The sequence below is a fragment of the Aethalodelphis obliquidens genome, unplaced genomic scaffold, assembly GCF_003676395.1.
Source record: "Aethalodelphis obliquidens isolate GAN/ISIS:26980383/991018 unplaced genomic scaffold, ASM367639v1 scaffold4, whole genome shotgun sequence".
Classification (NCBI taxonomy): Eukaryota; Metazoa; Chordata; class Mammalia; order Artiodactyla; family Delphinidae; genus Aethalodelphis; species Aethalodelphis obliquidens.
In genome coordinates, this window is record NW_020837948.1 from 59,829,106 (window position 1) to 59,853,087 (window position 23,982).

The window sequence follows — 23,982 nt, forward strand, 5'->3', positions numbered from 1 at the left end:
TAAAATTAATCAAAATGAGATTAAAATTTTATAGTGAGTAGTTTCTTTTCAAGACTCTAGACCACAGGATCTGCTATTTTTGCAGAACTTGTGTATTCACTTTGCCTATTTTTTAGGAAACAACCTGAGAAGAAATCCCATCACTTCTGAATTTTGAAAACGCTAGTGTGATTGGGAACCCTAACAACCTAGTTACATAAATATCTTTAAAAAAAAAAAACATGACCCTGAGCAAGCTGCTTAACATCTCTGAGCTCTAGTTTCCTCATCTTTACCATGAAAATCTGACCCACCTTCCTACCTCCCAGAATTGTTGAGGATTATGTGAGACGTTAACAGAAGCCCTCTATAAACTGTAGAAGGAGACACAAATTTTATTTTCTTATACAGAAGAAACTCTGCAAGACTACTGAAAGTTCTTTCTTGGATGCAGTGGCAAGCTAGTGGATGGAGAGAAAGCAACAGTAATAATTAATCTTGATTTTCATAAAAAGTTTCCCAGGCAAAAAATAATCTATACCAGTGGACTTTAATACAGATTCCCAGGTGCCACCTGCTAGAGATTCTAATTCGAGCAGTCTCAGTGCCCAGGAAATTGTATTTCAAGCTCCCCTGCCCTCGACCCCAGGTAGTTCTAATGACCAGCTAGACTGGTGACTCAAAGCTAGAAAATGCTGGCCAGATCACAGACCTTTTCGCATTCACTGTAACTCAGCTGGCTGGATTCTGTGGCGGTCGGTCTATCCACTAATGCAGTATTTATTGCGAGCACCCGGTTTGCACCAGACACGGAGCTAGGTGCCGGGAGGGAGCCTATGATCTAGCAGGGGAAATTAAAGCCAACGCGTACACCAGCGACGACAACAGGGAGCTCTGACAGAATAGATGCAGGTCCTCACGGAGCACGCAGGACAGGGGAAACTGACCCAGACTCTGAGAAGAACAGCAGGTAGCCAGGTTTTTGCAGGGAGCAGAGGAGTGCAGAGAAAAGGGAATGGTGAGCAGAGGGAGAAGTGCAAAGGCAGAAAACCAAGGTGTGTTCAGGGAGCTGCCTGAGACCTGTGTGGCAGGAGGGAGGGCCAGAGAGGAATGCAGGAGCCAGACCACGAAGGGTCGTGAAAATTATGAGGCACTGGTGAAGGATTCCGAGCAGAAAACTGACATGCTCAGGCTTATATATTAGCAACTTCGCCCTGAGAGCAGTGGAAGATTGGTGTGTGAAGTGGGAGGTAGGAGGATGCAGACAGGTAAAGGGAGCCTGGAAACAGGGATTATAATTAGGAAACCATTAGAGTGATCTAGAGAAAAGAGGCCTGAACCATAGGGCACACAGTGGAGATCACAGGAAGAATTCCACAAACGTTAACTCAGGGTCTGCTAGTTAAATGCTTCTCTATAACCTCGATTCCCACTAACTTAGCAGGTAATGTATAATGGGAAGACACAAGAGCAACATTTAGGGTGATCCTAGCAGTGGCATTCCTAGTGAATTTGATACCTAAAGCAGGTCATTTCATATCCCCCTCCTTGAGACTTCCCTGGCTGTCCAGTGGTTTGGACTCCGTGCTTCCACTTCAGGGGGCCCGGGTTCGATCCCTGGTCGGGGAACTAAGATCCCGCATGCTGTGCAGTGCAGCAAAAATATATATATATTATATATATATATATATATGTACATATATATATATGTATATATATATCCCCCCTCTACATGACAAAATTTTCAGTAATAGTTTTTTTTAAGGCATAATAATGGCAGGAAATGCAGTGAAAATAATTATCTTATTGAACTACAAATATATAATCACGCCAGTAAAAAAAATAATGCGAATGTCAATAAAGCTCTTAAATGTCTTCCAAAGATACAATGAAGACAACTACTAAACTGCGCCAGTCACACAACTTGTCTTCATTCGTCTTTTAGTTCCGAAACAAATTTCAACTCGGAAGATATTCAAATTCAATAAAGTACAATATTTCAAATATAAAATATTCACTTATGAAACAACATTAAGACTCACAACACTCGCTCTGCTTCACTGCTTTACATTTTAAACACAAGAACGCCAAGGGGTCACACAGAGTGACAGAATTAAAGTAACCCCAGTTTTGTTTCTTTACCATCCCTCTCCTATCATTGCTGATTTCAAATCGACTGTTTAAATGTACTCTTAAATAGTACTACAGAGATCGGATACACAAACTGAACCCAAAGCAAGCTTGAACGATGCCAAATCTTTGATTTTATTCTCAGAACCAACTTGTATACTATGTGCTGGGGACCAAGTATGTAACTGGGAGTTGTCCAAATTCAACTCCATGTTGAATACAATGTTTATTAAACAAGTCACTAAATGTGTTAATTTGAAGCTTTCATAGATATTATTAAAATACCACAGTGACTGCAGGAATTATTTAGAGCTTAGACCAACAGAAGGATTCTGTGGGCAAGAAGTAACAGTAACAGATATTGTTCATAATTGCTAGTGCATGGTGATAGCAAAACCAGACTGACTAAAGTCCATTTCTGCAGAAAAACTACTCCTTTATTGTCAGCACCCTGGCCGGGCAGCAGAGCGGGTCGGGGATGACCACTGCCCATCCTCGGGATGCCAATGAAACTGAAAAGGGCCAAGGGGACAGATTCAAGGCCAACAAGGAACAAGTGCAGAGTGGTAGCGAGTTGAACAAAAGCAAACAGATAAATCCTTGGGAGTGACGAAATCAGAAGTCAACTTCAAGTTCAAAATGAAACACATTTAAAATGTCGGGCTTCCCTGGAGGCGCAGTGGTTGAGAGTCCGCCTGCCGATGCAGGGGACACGGGTTCGTGCCCCGGTCTGGGAAGATCCCACATGCCGCGGAGCGGCTGGGCCCGTGAGCCATGGCCGCTGAGCCTGCGCGTCCGGAGCCTGTGCTCCGCAACGGGAGAGGCCACAGCAGTGAGAGGTCCGCCTACCGCAAAAAAAAAATTTTTTTAAAGTCAACAGGCTGCTGGAATGCATAAAAATTCTGTGAACAAACCACAGGTATTGAGAGGTCAGAACTCTGGGTCTAGGATATTGTGCCTAGCCTGGAGACTTCTCTCTAAGAAACAGCCACGAACTTAGAGGTCATAATTGACCTTCCAGATAGCGTATTAGATTCTACGGAAAAACAATTTTTAACTTCTGTTTTTCATCCTGGAAAGATTTAACATGACAAGGTATATAAGTCAGATCCTCTACCACTGACAAGTGTCTTACCTGAATTGTGACAAATGGCAAAGATGAGATACTTAGTTTCACTATGAAGACAAATCTGAAAATGCAGAGGGAGTGAACATTTGGATCAGTTGAAGAGCATAAGCTCTCCTCGTCTCTTTTACATGTGGACAAGCTGGCTTTCCCCTCTAAGCCTCCTGAGAGACACCACGGGAAAGTGAAGAGAGAAGGGAGTCCCACAGACTAGGAAGGATCAATAAACAAACTGCTGGACCTAGAGCAGGTTGTTTAACCTCCCATATCTCCTTAGTTTCCTTATCTGTAAAACAAAAGAGGTTGTTGCAGGAGATAAAGATGAGAGGCACAAGGCTCCAAGCAGAGCGCTGAACAAAGGGAAAGCAATTAACAAATGGTTATCATCATCTTCATTATCAAACTCCAAACCAAATGACACAGAGAGGTCTTTCTATAGCCGATGAAAATCTCACCCGATTCTCCCTGTAACAGGGCCCTCAAATGCTACAGGGGCCGCATGGATGGTTGGATAAACCTCATAAGCTTCATTCCTCCAACTGTACGAAGACAAAAAACGCAGTGGTTCTATCTATGGCCTATGACAATCACATGCTTAGCTAATTATTATTAATTAGTTCATCTTTTACAGTAGGAACATTATGTACCCTATCTCCCACCCCCACCCCAAGATCCAGAAGTGAGGTTTTTTGGGGGGGGTTTTCCCAACTGTGTTAAACAGCCGGTTCATTCCCAGGGAGGTGGCCCAACTCAAGACTCTGGGATCACCAATGTATACTTAGCCCAAATCATTTCTAGTATGGAGACTCAACTGACAACAGTAACACAGTTTTACAATTGAATGACTCCAAAGCCAGATGAGATGAGCAAAAACAATTCTTGACCCTGTGGCTGCCTTTTTATTATGACCACCAACCCAAGAGAGAAGGGTCTTTTCATCATTGGCTTTGAAGGATTAGAAGAGACTAATGCTTGGGGCTAATGAAAGAGTAAGGCAAACATTTACAAATCATTTAAGTGTACATACTCCCACCAACATATGAGAGAAGTACTCACAAAACCTCTCTTGGTGGCAATATATCTTTTCTGAAAGGGGGATTGTGGTCTCATGAAATGCCTCACTAACGCTTCTGCTCAAGTGGCTTGATACTCTGGCTAAGCAACAGAAGAGAAGAAAAACACTGGTTTTTGAGGGGGTTTTGTTTGTGTTCTACTTTTTTTTTTTTTTGGCGGTACGCGGGCCTCTCACTGTTGTGGCCTCTCCCGTCGCAGAGCAGAGGCTCTGGACGCGCAGGCTCAGCGGCCACGGCTCACGGGCCCAGCCGCTCCGCGGCACGTGGGATCCTCCCGGACCGGGGCATGAACCCGTGTCCCCTGCATCGGCAGGCGGACTCTCAACCACTGCGCCACCAGGGAAGCCCTGTGTTTTACTTTTTGCAACCTCTAGTACAGAAGCAGGGATTCCTGATAGAACATGTCACTCATCAGCCCCTTGTCTTACACAACAGGCCTCTTTGAGACGGCTCCACGTCTTCCTCCCATGTCGCTGAATGCAGACAAAAAGACCCAGGACTGGTATCGTACCAATTGATCACATTCGCTGCTTTTCCACGTGTATATTCACAGAGTTATGTCATAAAGAATTTTTCACAAACAGAACTGTCATCCTTTAGGTTTTGGTTTTGTATTTATATGTTATTTAAACTTGCCAAGTATTTCCATTTGATTGGCAAATTCCTCAGCTTTATCTAGAGGGCTGGTATTATCCCCATTAACAGAGGGGGAACCTAGAAGTGCAAAACACTCTCCTAAAGTTCAACTAGGTTTGTGCTCCCAATCTCAAGTTTAATTTTGAGACTAAGTGAGAACACCTGCATTTTATGCAAAAGTGGCCTGTTAATAAATTCTTAACTAGCTGACAGAACAGTTTTTTAAAACTTTTTTCTAATGTTAGTAGCGCAGAAGAAAGTTCTGCTTTGACCTCTTTGGCACTATAAATATCCAAACTCTGCCAAACTGATGGGTGAGTGGCATTCTGACACAAGGCATGTAAAATATACTTAATAAGGTTGCTTAACTTTCTTAGGGGATTTTCATATTGTACACGTAACTGTTTATATATTGCTCAGAGAGTCATAGAAGGCAACAGATGCGGAAACTGAGGACAGGGATATGAGTCCTGCTTATGGGCTTGTGGCTAGGTGCCCGCCCCATCCCTGAAAGAGGAATGCAGAGAAGAACGCAAGGAAGAGCTGAGATGAGGGGCAGGAACCCAGGCCCAGGTCACCCCGCTCCTGTAACCTTGCATACCGTAGTGCTAGTGTCCAAGACTTGCCATTTTCAAGACTGCTATTCACCCTATGAGCGTCTCACCTTAATCATATAGTGGTTTTGACACTTGTATTGATGCATTACAAAAATGGGACATTTATTGTTAACATTTCTGAAACAGACTGGTTTACCAATAAATGCTATTCTTTTTCTACACAACTTTGTTATTCCTAAATAAAAGAGTACAAATGTGAAAAACTAACTTCCTTATCATAGCTAAAAGCTTATACTAATGTGTCATAAGGACTGCCTGTGATTGCGTAAGTGATAATCACGACAGGCATGCCTTCTTCAAATCTACTCACAGTCTTCTAAGTTACATGGGATACACTATAAACTTACATGCTTTTAACGTCTAATGACGTTAAGACTCACTATACCATGTAATCCCACATCACAAGAAAGGGAAGACTTCCGGTGGAAGAAACCACTGTCTTTTTACTTAAAAGAAGTTACCTACTGTATACTTATACTTAAAATGCAATAATTCTTATGGACTTATATATACTACCAAATGTAAAATAGATAGCTAGTGGGAAGCAGCCACATAGCACAGGGAGATCAGCTCGGTGCTTTGTGACCACCTAGAGGGGTGGGATAGGGAGGGTGGGAGGGAGACACAAGAGGGAGGAGATATGGGGATATATGTATATGTATAGCTGATTCACTTTGTTATAAAGCAGAAACTAACACACCATTGTAAAGCAATTATACTCCAATAAAGATGTTTAAAAAAATGCAATAATTCTGTATCCAAGAAAGAAAAATAAAGGATTTAAACCATAAACTTATCCTACCAAAGAAAGCAAGCAGTAAACCACAAAATCACACAAAAAATAAGGCAGACTATAAAATAAAATGCTGTGTCTGGTATCTCACTGATAAAAATACAATTTATGAAAGTGTTTTTATTACGTGACAGAATGCATGTAAGTTTAGTTATGATTTTATTGATACATACGCATTTTTACTAATCAGAAATATACTGACCAAAGGTAAACACATGAATGTTCAACAGCTGCACAAGTTATTGACTTAAAAATTCTTCTTTGCACACATCCCTGTAATTTCTTAATGTAGAAAAAGGAGATTTCTGCACCTACTTCCACCGGAAGATGCTACAGGCCAAGGAAGGGTGTTTCATTGGCTCTTCCTCCCTGCCAGAGGCCCCAGCACTGATCATCTCAGAGCACTAAGCCCACACCTCCCCTAGAGCCACTGCACACGTTGCAAGGGCAGCCTGCATGACACACCTCATCAGGGGCTGCAGCAAACTTTCCACATCTCTCATATTGCTTTGTATAGCACCTTGCTTATAACAGAGCCCAATATTTTATTTCCCTAACTTGTTTTATCTCAAGGTACCTCAAGGTCATTGTAAAAAATTGTGTTCAACTGCATATGTACACAGAAAATAAAAACTCCCTCTAATCTCTCCATAGATGACTGAACAATATTTCATGCACGTCTGGCCTTAGGCCAGGTCTGTCAACAGACACGTCTTAACACCTACTTAGCTAAATTTTACACGCTGGAGACAAGCAGATCTGCTCACCAGACAGAGTCATCCTGGCTGGACATCAGTCTTCAAAAAAGCTACTCATTCCCTCTTCCTTGTAATAAGCCTTAACTTCAATACAAACAAAAGTGCAGCAGCTACTCTAAAGAAGGAAAACAAGGAAAAGAAACTATGAAAGTATCAGTAGGGAAATCAACCACATATTTGGAATTCTATGGGAATAAGTTAACAGAAGAAAACAGGCACCTGGCAGGAAAAAATTTTAAGGAAATTATTGAGACGTGATACATTTCCTGTCAAAACAACACATGAGGTGGTGATTCATTTGATTAGTATCTTTTAAGCGCTATGCGACTTTAAATGCTCCATAAACTTAGTGATATTCAATTGTGGCAACAAAGGATTTTATTTTTTAAGTACTAAGCTGTTCAAATGATCCTGTGCCCAAGAATAAAAACAAGCATGTACTCAATGTATTCACAACAGTTTTCTTTAATGTCACTAAGGCAAGATAAGGAACGACTGTTTGCCTTCCCTAGTTTAGTTTTGGCCAAACTGGTGGCCGTGGACGTAATTCAAGTTGTGGAGTCTTTAGTCCTGGACTGGAGAGCTGTCCGCCAACAACAGAAACATTAGAATCAGTTCGCACTTAACTTAAGCAGACACCAAAGCCTTGATCAAACATTCAGAATTCTGTAAAATTGCTTCCATTCTCAAGTGTCTGTAGTTAGAAAAATATATATATATATATGGCTGGGTTTTTCCATACAAATTTAAAATGTAAACTCATTACCAAACTAATGCCAAAATAAATTGAAATAAAAAATAGACATTACTGTTTGATAATATCCAAGTTTCTCCCCTGCTCCCCACCAAATAGTTATCATAAGCCCAAATCTGAAAGGGATTTTTTTAAATTAGCAACAATTATGTAGGTGCATTAAGAGTTTCAAGGCAAGTGCAGGAGTTTCTAGCTGAGTTATGACACCTGAAAGATACTCCGATTATATTTATGAACTAAGTACACAGATTTTCATGAAAATTTCTATTTCTTCACTTCACTTCTGTTTTTATAACATCGCTGATACAGATTTACTATTTAGATTATGCTTAGGAAACTATAGCAAACAACAACAACAACAGTAACACAAAGACTAGACAATACGTTGATTCCCATTATACCAGGTACGGCTGCCAGGCTGCTGAGAGCACCCTGCCCTCGCCACCTCCACATCACAACATACGCGTGTGCTTTCATGGCTGCTGATTTGGCAGCACTGAGATTTCCTGAAAAGCTACCTCTAAGCCTCTTCTCTCTAAGCCTTCAGCACCCATACAGGCCTGCCTCTTAGTAATTACTCGCCAAACTCAACTCAATGATGGCTCAAAACTCTAACAGAACTCTCAAACTCCGAGGTAGAAAAGCTTTGGAAAGAACTCCTGGATAAAGGTTTAGAGCCCCTACACCCAGCAAGTAGAATCCCAAACACCAGTACAATAAGATATCTTTATCTTGAGGTGTCACGCCTTAAAATGCCACCTTTTTATGGGCACAAGTTTATGTTCTGTAATATGACTAGTCAGGAGCTACATTAAATACTAGAGGTTTTAGAAATTTGCTGTACCTTTTGAAAAAAAAGGAGGATTTCACTTGTTCGATTTTACAAGTTTAAAACAAAGTGGAGCGAGGTGGGGAAGGAGGGGGGAGAAAGAGAAAGAACCATTTTAAGTGTTATTTTAGCTAAAAATTGGCATTTATCAAAAATGCCATGAATTTCAGTGCATATTCTCCACCCAGCCTCAATGGAGTTAGGGACATAAAGTCCATCTGCTAAAATGAAATTAATACCTATTTTCAGTCATCTTTGAATTCAATTAAAAATAATTACTAGATTATTACTGGCTGAGTCCACCTCACTGCTCGTGAAGTATTCAGACAACAATAACATGAGCTGCCATCACAGGGAAATCTCAGGGTATAAGCAACCATTTCTCCCTGTAAAGATGCAACCCTGAAGTAGCTTCTTCAAACCCAACTTCCTCAACAGTTCAGATGCTGCCAGTCAAATGTCTGAAAGTGCTCTGAAAACCAAACATTGGCTAGTAATCCAAGGGAGGCTTAAGACACCATCCTTACCTCCAGAGAAACACAGAACTCGAGTTAGGATGTACCATGGAGAAGGGGTTGGCCCAACCCCTCAGGTTTCAAATGAGGTCACTAGGGGGACTTCCCTGGCAGTCCAGTAGTTAATAAGACTCCACGCTTCCACTGCAGGGGGCACGGGTTCAAACCCTGGTCGGGGAACTAATATCCCGCATGCCACATGGCATGGCCAAAAAAAAAAAGAAGCAACCTAAAAATTAAAGGACATGAGAATTTTGCCTCATAATTCCTGTCCCATGGAAACTTGTTTTTCTTTTTTGTTATTATTTTATTTTTTGATTGAAGTATAGTTGATTTATAATGCTGTGCCAATCTCTGCTGTACTGCAAAGTGACTCAGTTATACACATATAGACAGTCTCTTTTTTATATTCTTTTCCATTATGGCTTATCACAGGATACTGAATATAGTTCCCTGTGCTGTACATTAGGACCCTGTTGTTTATCCAGTCTGTATGTAATAGTTTGTATCTACCAACCCCAAACTCCCAGTCCATTCCTCTCCCTCCCCCCTTCCCCTTGGCAATCACAAGTCTGTTCTCTATGTCCATGAGTCTGTTTCTGTGTTGTAGATAGGTTCATTTGTGTCATATTTTAGATTCCACATATAAGTGATATCATATGGTATTTGTCTTTCTCTTTCTGACTTACTTCACTTTGTATGATAATCTCCAGTTGCATCCATGTTGCTATAAATGGCATTATTCGTTCATTTTTATGGCTGAGTAGTATTCCATTGTATATATGTACCACATCTTCTTTATCCATTCATCTGTCAATCGACGGTGAGGTTGTTTCCATGTTTTGGCTATTGTGAACAGTGCTGCTGTGAACATTGGGGTGCATGTATCTGTTTGAATTATAGTTTTCTCTGGGTATATACCCAGGAGTGGGATTCCTGGAGCATATGGTAGTTCTATTTTTAGTTTTCTGAGGAACCTCCATACTGTTTTCCATAGTGGCTGCACCAACTTACATTCCCACCAACAGTATAGTAGGGTTCCGTGGAACCTTTCTAAGTAAAGAACAAGGAACAATTCGAATTCCCACGGCTGACTTTAAAGATTTTAAAGATTCTTGACACTATGTTTTATATTCAATAAGCAAGCTATCAACATTTCTGGTTATTAAATAGGAGAAGAAAAAACACATAAGCGTTTTATATGACAACTTAGTGTAACATGAAACATAACAATTTAAGAGAAATGCTTCTATTTCATTCCCCCTAAGAATCCATCCATTTAAAACTTAATAAAACATTAATAATAGGTTTTGTGTATTGCCCCTGACCACCAAGAATGGTGAGTGGCCAGCAGGAGACTAGCTAAGTCTCTAAGGGCTGTGATAACCGGTATAAAAGCAACTTCCAGAAATTCATCCCTGAGAACTTCTGAGGGAAGTTGCAAAGCTAGCAATTTCACAAAAGGCAACGCTGAAGAGTTAGATGAGCTGTTTCTTATACATAAATATATGTAGTGATACATAGTGGGTGTTCTGTCACTCCATCCCATCCAAATTCCACCTCCAAACGTTATTATCAATCAATGAAATCACTACCTAAAGAAATCATCATGATTCATAGAACTAATAGAAGACCTCCCATCTGGAAAGGATACGGATTCTGTGGAGATGTGGACAGATCATTATATTCAAGGAGCTCCCAATTCCTATAGGTTTGTGCTCTTTTCTACTCAAATGATAAAAAGAATTGTTTTGTTTTTATCCTCTTTCCTGCCTCTTTTCCAGAACAAATAATGAGGATGTCATGCTTTAAGAACTGTGTCAGACATACTAAAGCCCCAAAAAACATGAGGCTGCCAAAAAACTAAGGATAATCAGAAGGTTTTTTTAAATTTTATTTATTTATTTATTTTCGGCCGTGTTGGGTCTTCGTTTCTGTGCGAGGGCTTTCTCTAGTTGTGGCGAGCGGGGGCTACTCTTCATGGTGGCGCGCGGGCCTTTCACTGTCGCGGCCTCTCGTTGCGGAGCACAAGCTCCAGACGCGCAGGCTCAGTAGTTGTGGCTCACGGGCCTAGTTGCTCCGCGGCATGTGGGATCCTCCTAGACCAGGGCTCGAACCCGTGTCCCCTGCATTGGCAGGCAGATTCTCAACCACTGTGCCACCAGGGAAGCCTGATAATCAGATTTTTATTTCAATTTATTTTTTAAGCCAGAACATCAAGGAAGGGATAGATAGGTCTGCTTAGGACTGGTGATGTAGTGTAGATGAATGATAAGGAGAACCCCTCTACAGCGATTGAGATGTTGTCTCCTCTTGGAGAGAGATAACCTTCCAATTGAAAAGGACAGAAAGAACATCTGTAAGTGGGAAAGTCGATCATAAGAGGGCACCTAGAGGCTCTGAATAAGTTACAGGCTGCTGGACATGCCAAGATAGGAAAGAATCCAATGAGATTTTCCAACCATAATCAGTCAGGAACTGTGGACAATGACAGGATTCAAATATAGGAGACACGAACGTATCATGTCAATTTTCAAAAAAGCCAATTCTAAACTATAGACAGAAGGAGCTTCATGTTGATCGTAAGCAAGATTCTAGAACAGATTAAAGGGCTGATGTCTGAGTACCTCAGAGGAAGCAGTGACTACTTGAAGCCAGTGTGGGTTCCCCAAGAATAAGTCACGTCACAATAACCCCATTCCATTATGTGGTTACCAAACTGGTAACTCTATATAGTAGAGGTACAGTAGATTTGGTTGACAAAGCATATATCCTTATGACAGGAGGGAGGACTAAGAATCCGATGCTAGTGCCAATAGGAGTAATTCGCTGAACAACTCTACCCGAAATTGATAAACATCAATCTGAAGTGAAGTTTGTATAGACACATCAAATCGTTCTGCCCTAGACCTCAGCCTAGGCAATAATTTGATTATTTCCTTAAGACATTAAAGAAATGCATGTCAAATCTGTGGACAACTTGGAACAAAAGAGGGTAGTGAATGCTAAATGTATAGATAAACAATCTAAAAGACTTTGAAAGGCTAGAACAGATGGTCATTTACAGGAAAATTCAGATAAATATTAAGTTTTATTTATAGGACTAAGGAGCCAATTGCACACATCCATGAATGAGGAGATGGGGCTCAGCAGCAACAGGTGTAAAAACAAACTGGTTATTTTGAGATGACTGAACATCAAGAGCCAATGGCCTTGTTTAGAAGGACCGTAGTTGGAAAGCCATTGTTTGAGAAATTATTCTGTCCTAGGTTCTGTGCTAAGCATTTTACATAGACTATCTTATTGTGTCCTTTTAACCCTATAAGAGAAATAGGTAAAAACTGAGACTAAAAGTTTAGATGACTTGCCCAACACAAGGTAGAGAGTAGCAGAGCTGAGAGTCCCCCCAACTTTCTAACCTGTAACTGGTAATCTTAACTATGAGGTTTCAGTGCTTCCCTGGGGGACGAGGCGGGTCTCAGCAAGGGTGGGAATGGTTCTACTATACTCTGCACCTTCGGTCAGCATCCAGAAGTACTACACTTTAAGAAGAATATAGCAAATTGGTATATGTTCAGTATTCAGGGTAGTGAGAGGATTCAAAATCATGTCACTTAACAAGAGCTGAAAGAGATTTACCAACTTAAATAAGGCTTAAAGGTAGGGTATGCAATTAATTTTCAAAAATGTAGGGGGCAGGGCTTCCCTGGTGGTGCAGTGGTTGAGAGTTCGCCTGCCGATGCAGGGGGCGTGGGTTCGTGCCCCGGTCCAGGAAGATTCTACATGCCGCAGAGCGGCTGGGCCCGTGAGCCATGGCCGCTGAGCCTGCGCATCCGGAGCCTGTGCTCCGCAACGGGAGAGGCCACAACAGTGAGAGGCCCGCGTACCGTTAAAAAAAAAAAAAAAAAAATGTAGGGGGCTGTCATGTAAAATAACTTGTTCATAATGGCCCCCAAGCAGCAGAACTATCAAATTTAATACAGGGGAGATGGTTTTTTAACAGCCTAAAGGTTTCCAAAGATAGACCACCTACAAACCAATGAAAATAGCCCTGGGAAAGCTCTAAACTACAACAAAGCAGCAGCAGAAACCCTGTGGAGCTCAAAAACTGAGGATGACAGCAGAGAGAAGCATAGGAAGCATTTTACTTGCATCCCTCTAACCCTCAGTCCAGAGCAGCTTGGTGCCAAGAAGGATCCCCATGGAGGGATTTCAGGCCACAAGGAGAAGGACAGTAGTAGAACTCTGGTAGGCCACCTCAACAATTCACAAAGGACAACCGCAAGAGGGGAAGAACAAAGGAACTACAAAACAATCAGAAAGCAATTAACAAAATGTCAATAGTATGTCCTTACCTATCAATAACTAAATTACTCTAAATGTAAATGGTTTAAATTAAAAGACAAAGAGTTGGGGCTCCCCTGGTGGCACAGTGGTTGAGAGTCCACCTGCCGATGCAGGGGACATGGGTTCGTGCCCTGGTCCGGGAAGATCCCACATGCCACAAAGCGGCTGGGCCTGTGAGCCATGGCCGCTGGGCCTGCGTGTCCGGAGCCTGTGCTCCGCAACAGGAGAGGCCACAACAGAGACAGGCCTGCATACTGCAAAAAAAAAAAAAAAAAAAAAAAAAGACAAAGAGTGGCTGAATGGACAAAGATACAAGACCCAAGTATATGCTTCCTACAAGACACTCAACTTTAAGGACACTCATAGGCTAAAAGTGAAAGGATAGGAAAAGATACTCCATACAAATGGAAACTAAAAGAACAGGGATAGCTATACTTATGAGACAAAATAAACTTTAAGTGAAAACTTATAAGAAGACACAAGGTCATTATATAATAATGAGGTCAATTCATCAAGAGGATATAACAATTGTAATTATATGCATGCCAATACTGGAGCACCTAAATATATTGAACAATTATTAACAAATCTGAAGGCAGAAACAGACAGCAATGCAAGAGTAGGGGACTTCAATAACCTACTTTCAACAATGGATAGATCATCCAGACAGAAAATCAATAAGGAAATAATGGACTTGAAGTATACTTTAAGCCAAATGTACCTAACAAACGTACAAAACATTCCACCCAACAGCAGCAGAAAACACATTCTTCTCAAGCACACACAGAACATCCTCCAGGACAGATCATATGCTAGGTCACAAAATTAGTCTTAACAAATTTAAGAAGATGAAAGTCATATAAAATATCTATTTTCAACCACAATGGTATGAAACTAGAAATCAATAACAGAAGGAACACCAGGAAAAAAAAAAACAGATGTGTGTAATTTAAAACACACTCTGAAAAACCAACTGGTCAAAGAAGAAATCAAAAGAGTAATTCAAAAATCTTGAGACAAGAATAGAAACACAACATACCAAAACTTATGGGATGCAGCAAAGGCAGTTCTAAGAGGGAAGTTTTTAGTGATTAACATTTAAATTAATGAAAAAAGAAACATACACAAATCAATAAATGTGTTAATAAATGCAGAAAAAGCATTTAACAAAAATTCAACATCCTTTAATAAGAACTCAACAAATTGGGTACAGAAGGAACACACCTCAACAAAATAAAGGCCATATATGACAAACCCACAGATAATACTATACTCAACAGTGAAAGGTTGAAAGCTTTCCCTCTAAGATCAGGAGCAAGACAAGGATGTCCCCTCTTACCACTCCTATTCAACATAGTACTGGAAGTTCTAGCCACAGCAATTAGGCAAGAAGAATTAAAAGGCATTCAAATAGGAAAAGAAGTAAAAATGTCTGTTTGCAGATGACATGATCTTGTATAGAAAATCCTCAGTACTCCACAAAAAAACTGTTAGACCTAATAAATGAATTCAGTAAAGCTGCAGGATACAGAATCAACATACAAAAATCTGTTGCATTTCTGTACACTAATTAACTATCTGGAGAATAAAGAAAATAATGCCGTTTACAATAGCATCAAAACCAGTAAGATACTTAGGAATAAGTCTAACCCAGGAAGTGAAAGATCTACACACCAAAAACTGTAAGACACTGAAGAAACTGAAGACAAACAAATGGAAAAATATCCGTGTTCATGAATCAGTGGAGTTAATATTGTTTAAATGTCCACACTACCCAAAGCCATTTACAGATTCAAAGTAATCCCTATCAAAATTCCAATGACTTTTCAGAAAAATAGAAAAAAATTGTCCTAAAATCTATATGGAACCACAAAAGTCCCTGAATAACCAAAGCAATATTAAGAACAAGATTGGAGGCATCATACTTCCTGACTTCAGACTATATTACAAAGCTACAATATAACAGTCAAAACAATATGGTACTGGCAGAAAAACAGACATAGCGACCAATGGAACAGAACTGAAAGCCCAGAATAAACCCATGCATATATGGTCAATATTTAACAAGGGTGCCAAAAGTACTTAATGGCAAAAGGATAGTCTCTTCAATAAATGGTGTTGGGAAAACTGGATATCCATATGTGAAAGAATAAAATTGGACCACTATCTTACACCACTCACAAAAATTAACTTGGAATGGATTAAGGACATGTAAGACCTGAAACCATAAGACTCCTAGAAGAAGATAAGGCAGGGGGAGCTCCTTAACATCATCTTAGCAATGATTTTTGGATTTGACACCAAAAGGACAAGGAACAAATGCAAAAAAACCAACAAGTGGCACTACATCAAACTAAAGCTTCTGCACAGCAAAAGAAACCATCAACAAAATGAAAAGGCAACCTACAGAATGGGAGAAAATATCTATAAACATATATCTAATAAGGGGTTAATATCCAAAATATATAAGGAACTCAAACAAATCAATAGCAAAAAAAAAAATCTCATTTTTAAAATGGGTAGAGGACTTACACAGACATTTTAACAAAGACAACATACAGACAGCCAACAAGCACACGATGCTCAACATCACCAATCAGGGAAATGCAAATTAAAACCACAATGAGATGACCTCATACCTGTTACGATGGCTATTATCAAAAAACGAGAAATAAATGCTGGTGAAAATGTAGAAAAAAGGGAACACTGGTGCACTGTTGGTTGGAATGTAAATTGGTGCAGCTACTATGGAAAACTGGATTGCAATTCCTCACAAAATTAAAAGTAAACTACCGTATGATCCAGCAATCCCAATTCTGGGTACATAGCCTAAGGAGATGAAATCATTATCTCAAAAAGATTGCACTCCTGTGTTCACTGCAGCATTATACACACTAACCAAGACATGGAAATAACCTAAGTGTCCATAAAGATGAATGTATAAGGAAAATGTAATATGTGTAACACAGTGGAGTATCATTCAGCCATTAGAAAAGGAAATCTTGCCTTTTGTGACAACATGGATGAAATGGAGGGCATAGTACTAAATGAAATAAGCCGCCATAGAAAGACAAATTCTAGGGACTTCCCTGGTGGTGCAGTGATTAAGAATCCGCCTGCCAGTGCAGGGGGACATGGGTTCAATCCCTGGTCCAGGAAGATCCCACATGCCGCGGAGCAACTAAGCCCATGCACCACAACTACTGACCCTGCGCTCTAGAGCCTGCAAGCCACAACTACTGAGCCCGCATGCCACAACTACTGAAGCCCACGCACCTAGAGTCCGTGCTCCGCAACGAGAAGCCACTGCAGTGAGAAGCCACGCACCGCAACAAAGAGTAGCCCCCGCTCGCCGCAACTAGAGAAAGTCCGCACACAACAATGAAGACCCAGTGCAACCAAAAGTAAACAAATAAAATATAAATTTATAAGGAAAAAAGAGACAAATTCTATATGCTACACAACATCATCAATATGTGGAATCTTATGGAAAAAAAGAGGCCAACTTCATAAAAACAGAATAGAATGGTGACTCATGGGGCTGGGGGAATGAGGAAACAGGGAGATGTAACTGAAAGTCTGTACCTCTTGAAAAGTTCTGAGTATCTAACATACAGCATGGGTGGCTATAGTTAAAAATACTGTATTGTGTACTAGAAAGTTGCTGAGAGTAGATCTTAAGTGTTCTCATCACACAGAAGTTAACTATGTGAGGTGATAGATGTGTTAATTATCCTTGGTAATCATTCCACAATGTACATGTATATCAAATCATATTGCACACTTCGACAAATGTGTGTATCTAAAGTTGCGGGGGGAACAAAGATAGACTGGGGTATCTGTGGTTACTGGTCCCCCATTACTGAAAGTATTCAAGGACAGTATTCAAATGGTCAACCATGTGGAAGTATGCTATACAGGGGGATTGTTCACCTGCTAGAAACTAGAGAAAAACCTTTCAGGTTTGTTTCAGTCCTAAGATTCTAACTCTGAACAAGAATTTCATTCATTTCCCCAGACAGAACATATAATTTCCTAAGAGAGGCCTGTGTAGCCTCTCATTTACATCTGAGAAGGACAGCTATCTAACTTCTTGAGCAACATTCTCCTTTCCTCCCCTGCATCCCAATATTTTCCAATTCAATCCACACCTTATACACAGGAAAACAATCACCATTAGCCTCTATGGGGATGCTGTAAACTAGGACTTGTTGACATGACAGTTAGCAAAATTACTAACCAACCAACCAATATAGGTATATTCTGTGGAGCCCCCTACAGAGTAGCCTAAATCAGGGTCCCTGCCATCAATGGGCCCACAGTCAAGTTGGAAAGTTGGGAAGTTGGTCAAGGGTTTCAGAGAGATGGTGGTTTGAACTTGCTTTGAGGATTGCAACAGATTTTCGCTAGAAAGGAAAGGGAACAAAGGAACAAAGTCAAAGAAGGTAGGAAGTACACTGCACATTCCCAGTCCTGGCTAATGGGAGCAGGGGTGGTGGGACACAAGAGGAAGCAGTAGGAGACAGGTGACTTGCCCATAGCTTAAAAGGGATACCAGGAGAATTACCCTTCCCTGGATTCTTTCAGATGCAGAAAGCCAGAAACACTAAAGGTTAGGCAAGTAGCTAGCAAACCCTTTTATAAATAGCTAGTATCACCTTTTTAAAAAATGATGCCAGGGGACTCCCCTGGTGGTCCAGTGGTTAAGACTTGGCCTTCCAAAGCAAGGGGTGCGGGTTCAATCCCTGGTCGGGGAGCTAAGATCCCACATGACTCCCGGCCAAAAAGCCAAAACATAAAACAGAAGCAATATTGTAACAAATTCAATAAAGACTTTAAAAATGGTCCACATCAAAAACAAACAAAAAAAGATGTCAGGCCCAAGCTGAGTGATTATGAACCCAGGTGATCCCAACGAACAGCCAGGCTCAGAATCCTGGGTTCGGGGCTCAAATAATCCATAATCTCATTAATCACTGGGCACCCCCTAATTTTGAAACTAACACCTGGCCACACAGCAAACCAGGAGGCTGGTGGAGCAAGAAACTGAGGAAAACTGTCGAAAAAGGACCATGCACAGACAATAAACAATGGTCATTAGGGAGAAGAGACAAATTAGCTCCAGAGACTTTGCCTAAACCATCCAGCCCAACGAAAACTTCTTAACCTTCACAAATGGTCAGAAGTCCGTAATGAGACTGCCTTTGCTCCAAGCCCTTCTAGTTTACAGCATCCCTGCAAAGGCCATTGGTGACGTTCTCCTGTGTATCAGGTGTGGAAATACTTTAATCATGAAATTAAGAAATAATCAGTCCACTTGTCTTTCATCTTCTCAGATCTACCCCACCCCTCTTCCACAAGAAGGGGTTCCACAGAAGAAAGGGAGCAGGATGGCCTATGACCCACATGCATGGGATCCAGACTTTCAAGTCTGAAATCTCTCTCGACTAAGTCCAGAAAGATAACTCAGTCATTTCAACCTGATGACTGTCTGGTGATCAAAATGAGGTAAGTTAATAGTATTATTTCATAATCCCTTCAAACGTTTACTGACCGCCCGCTGCAGGCGCAGTACTGACCCTGTGGACAGTACATTCCTGGCTGTGTCACCCAAGACAGCCACGGCTGAACTAACAAACGCCCTCCTCACCTTCAAGTTTCAGGACAGTATAGAATGTTAGAACCAGAGGTCCTTAGAGGCCATCAAGTCTACCCCTTTCCGTTTGACCAGATGAGAAGCTGAGACCCACAGAGGGGTCATACTTGCCCAAGGTAACACAGATGAGAGGCCACAGGCAATAGTCTCCATCCCTGCCTTGGACTCCCAGCCTAGGGCTCTTCCCCTTGAGATCACACGGACATCTCACTGCCTTCTGAAACCTGGAAAACCTGCTCAAGCTCCTTTTTTTTTTAATGTCTATTTTCTATTTGTTATAAATATAACCATCATTTTCTGGCACTTAATCTCTGCCAGGCACTACCAGAGGGGCTCTCTGCAAATTAACTCACTGAATTCTCCCAACAACCCTAGAGGGCAGGTTACAGTGATTATCCCCATTTACAGATGGGAAATCTGAAGTAGAGAGAGGTGGTACAGCCAGGACAGAGCCAGGACCGTCTAATGAGACAGGCTGGCTCCAGAGTCCCCACTCTTAACCACTTGGTTATAGTTTACGAAAGATAATTGCTTTAACGTATAAAATGATGGAAGAAGAGGTGCAAGCCTTAAAAAGGACATGATCACTAGCGTATGATAATGAATTTAAGAGCTAAACCATACATTTCATTAATATATACAATATATTTCATGATTATTTATTAAGGGAATGTCTGTATACTTGAGGGAAATACAGAAAGCATGTTAACATCTTAAGCATTTTTTAAAGGCAAAATGATCGTGCGCACACCAGTCAAACAAAGCCTGCCACTTGAAATAGGCAGAATGCTATCTGAGTGCCGAGTACACATGCTATTATGTAAAGTGAAGGTGTCGTTGCCCATCTCCATCTATGCTGGCCTTCACTCGTCGCTATGAGGCATTTCTTTTACATCAACTTGCTACAGAAATCAAACCTCAAATTAATAAACTGAGGATTAAAATAAGAAAACACACCTCTGAAAATTAAAATACATTTTTTATAAAAGTGTTCAAAACCAAGATCACTGGAACAAATGCCCAATATTCAATTATGTTTTCACTTTCCTTCATACTAAAAATGATGTCAAATCTCATTACCTTGGTTATCCAGGAGAAGAAGTCCAGGAGCAATAATGGTAGAAATAAGCAAATTTCAATTGTGCCAAAGAGCAAATTTCAAGGGAAAACTTGCCGGCAAGTTAAGAAGATGTACTATCACAGAAAAAATTACCTGCCATTTTATCAGCCAAATGTCTTAGTGTTGAGTGTGGAGAGGCCCACTCAAAATGCAACAGATCCTAAAAATTCTAAAATCAGAAAAGGACTGTCTTAGACATGAAATCCACAGTCCAGAGAATTAAAGCAGAGAGCAATGCCAGGCACATAGTAGGTCCTCAAATATTTGTTGAATAAATATAAGAAAATGTTCACAAAAAGAGAGGGGCATGATAGAGACTAGCAAAATGGCAACATAGCAGAGCGACACTGCTTTGAGGTTTTGAGAACTTTTAAATACCAGGAAAATAACAAAAGAACTAAGGATTATAGAGACTGGACAAAAATGGCAGGGTACCATCCAATCAGGGCAAAATGCTCTGTGGTCTAGTACCTGACCTGCACTTTGTAAGAAAAATATCTCTAAGCCCAGCTTTGCCTATGGGAGGGATCTGGACTCAAGCCCTACAGCGTGGCATAATATTTACAGTACAACTCTAACATGGCAAAATTCCCTGAATTTGGTGCACTTCAAGTATAACTCTGTTTTTAATTTAGAACTCTCAGTGGGAGTTGCCCAGCTTGACCCATCTCTTCGTAACAAATTTAAGGTCACAGGAAAATTATCCTATAGCTTCTCTGCTTCACTAAAGCAGCATAAATACAAATGCAATTAGACAAAACCTACATAAACCAGATCTGTCATATCTGATCAGTAAATTAAAGCATAATAAAATTACAGTCAGCCTGGGAGTTTGAGGGTAATTTGGACTCTCTGCAGTACCATTCTAACCATGTGCCAATTGTAAAGGGTTTTCCGACATTTACTGGGTTGGCCAAAAAGTCTGTTCAGGTTTTTCCGTAAGATGTTATGGAAAAACCCGAATGAACTTTTTGGCCAACCCAATATATCATAAACCTTTTTACTGGGGAGTCACACTTGGTCATAAACTCTGGCAGAACTTGCAGGTAGAGCTTAAGTACCAATATAATGGTTACCAACTTTGTACAAAATGCTTAATATAGAAGTAACATTATATTCCTTTATTTGTTTCAATACCTATTTAAAACACATATCTTTTTCTCATTTACCAAAGGAGGTCATGTGTCACAGCTCACCTGAAATTCCTGTGCAACTTAAGTCTTAGCCACAACAGTAGTTTCTTATAAGAGCACAGTGAGAAAATATTCCAAACTCTTCTGCAGTACTCACATGATTAAACAAAAAAAGGTGTGAAACACAAGTGAGGCCCCTGATGAAATTTCATAGAGCCTTAGTTACCAACTACTATTTCCTCTTTACCTTTAAGTATTTCCAAACTGCTCAGAGGACAGCAGAGGTGCTTCAAAGGAAAGTATAACGACATACCTGTTACATAACCTGTTCTTGGTTGGCCAGGCTATGTGGTTTTGATAAGGAAGAAAACACAATCAAAAGCAGGACAAACACTGATTCTCTGTTCTCCATTCTCCCATTAGCCAGGACATTCACCTGAGTCAAACGCCCAATAGCTACCTCTGTGCCTCAGTTTCTCTAACCACTAAATATGAGGTCTGATGCTATCCAAATTCCTATCTGATCAAAGTTAATGAGCACAATAATCACACAAAGTCCACATCAGAACATTACACTGAAATACTATGTTGTATAAGAAAACTCCAAAGGTTTTTGCAGTAGTAATTTCTTTTGCTCCAAATACTACAAAGGAATCAGATTGGCTATTAATCCAGATAAGGCAAATACCTATGTGCTTTAAGTATGTGTATATAAAAACCCAAGACAGATATACTAAAAAGCTTCCCAGGTAATCTGCCTGGATTATCATGTGCAAAGAGCAACCCACAGAACCCAAGAGAACAGGTCTTCGATTTTTTTGTTGTGAAAAAAGGACTTCAATTCCCCTGACATCTTCAGGGCCTAGAACACAAGATGGCAAAGCTTTAGAAAACCAGGGACCCCATGGGACCCCAAATGATCAGTTCCTTCTAAACATCTTACGTTTTCGTATTTCTTACCCAATTGGCGCGGGTCTGGTGGTAAACCTCTTTAACTCTGGGTCTGCGGGGACTTGTCTCGACTCAGGCAGAGGTCAAGAAGGGAGAAGCTGCGCAAACACAGATGTTGCTGCCAGCTACAACCAATGGGGGGGGGGGGGGGGGGGGGCGCTGTGAGCTCCTAGGGAGGAAGATGGATTCTCTCCTGGAAATCTAATTGGTGTCTGGGAAACGAGAGTTGGGTTTCCAAGGCTGCCTGAGCACCCAGCTTCCACAAAGCCCTGCATAGGCGAGGATGCCTCCTTAGCCAACAGGCCGTCATTATGCCCCTGTGGAAACTCCCAGCACGGGAAGGTTAGGGGACCACCAGGCACACCCCAGGTTTCCAAGAGGAAAACAGATCCACGAAATAATCCTAAGGAAGTCCAACGGAATTCTGGCCGCCTCTCCTAACCAAGATAACTATAGATGCCTTTTAAAGCACAATATGTGTTTCCACATGAAAGAAATGTTAGCGCTTGTGTCCTGAGCTTCCGCTTGGTCTGCTGCTCTCTGGGGACCCGGCCCCGCCGAGCACCCTCACCCCGGTGCCAGGCACTGATGGGGAAGGGAAACGCCAGCTTTCGAGGCTCTGCCTTCTCCACCGCAAGAAGACCATTTATTTCCCCGGCGCCCGAAGGACAGCGGCCGGGCTTCCACCCGCCCATCCCCGGTCCCCTGAGCGGGGCCGGCGGGGGCGAGAGGGGCCGCGCGGTCCGGACGACCCAGTGCTCCGCAGCTGCAGCCGCCGCGCCGGCCGCGCCGCCTCTGCACTTGTTGCCGTCCCCGAGGACAGGGAGGTGGCGGCCATCCCCGCGCCGCCGAGCCCGCGGCAGCACCCCCTTTCCACCCCCGCTGACCCTCGCGCCCTCCGGGACCCTGGAGAAAGTAGCTCCGCGAGGGCGAACTCAGGTGAGGCGGCCAAACTTTTCCACCCCGGGCGGCCGGGAGACGCGGGGATGGAGCCCCCAGAGAGCACTTACCCGGAGGTGCTGTCCCGCAGCCTCCGACGCCCGAGCGAGGCGCTGCCCCCGCGCCCTGCCCGAGGGCGCCCGGAACGCGCCGCCGGAGCCGGGGAGGCTCTCCCGAAGCGGCCCACGCCCGGCGGCGGCGCGGCCGGGGCAGCGCGAGGGGGCGGAGCCGAGGCCGCGCTCCGGGGCCGAGCTGGCTGCGCCCGCGGCTGGGGCCGCCCCGCTCGCTCCGCGCCTGCCGGCTGCCGCTGGATCTCCGCCTGCCCGCCTCCCGGCCCCGGCATCACATGGCCGGGCCCGCCCGCCGCCGCGCCCGACACCGGCTCCAGGAGGAAACCTGAAGCTGCCCGACTGCGCGAGCTCCGCCGGCCCCCTCCCAACTCCCGCGGCCGCTTGCCTCGGCCTCGCTCCCCCGGCCCCGAGCCCCGCGACCGGCGGGGGCTCCGAGCCCGGGGAGCTCGAGGTTGCGCCCTGGTGGCGGCGCCCGCTCGCCCCGGACCCCACTGGCCTCGCCTGGGCGCCGCCAGAGCGAGGGGTCGGCTGCCGGCTCCTGAAAGGAGATGTGCC

At 42.5% G+C, this 23,982-nt stretch overlaps 1 protein-coding gene across 1 annotated transcript in view; it reads right to left on the minus strand.

Annotated features, from left to right (window-relative positions):
* The window catches only part of ARHGEF28 (Rho guanine nucleotide exchange factor 28), a 311,929-nt gene extending 288,230 nt beyond the window's left edge, over positions 1-23,699 (minus strand). The window contains exon 1 of the mRNA XM_027100839.1: positions 23,428-23,699. The gene's annotated coding sequence lies outside the window, so the exon portion shown is untranslated. The remainder of the gene's footprint in view (positions 1-23,427) is intronic.
* Positions 23,700-23,982: the final 283 nt, after the last annotated feature.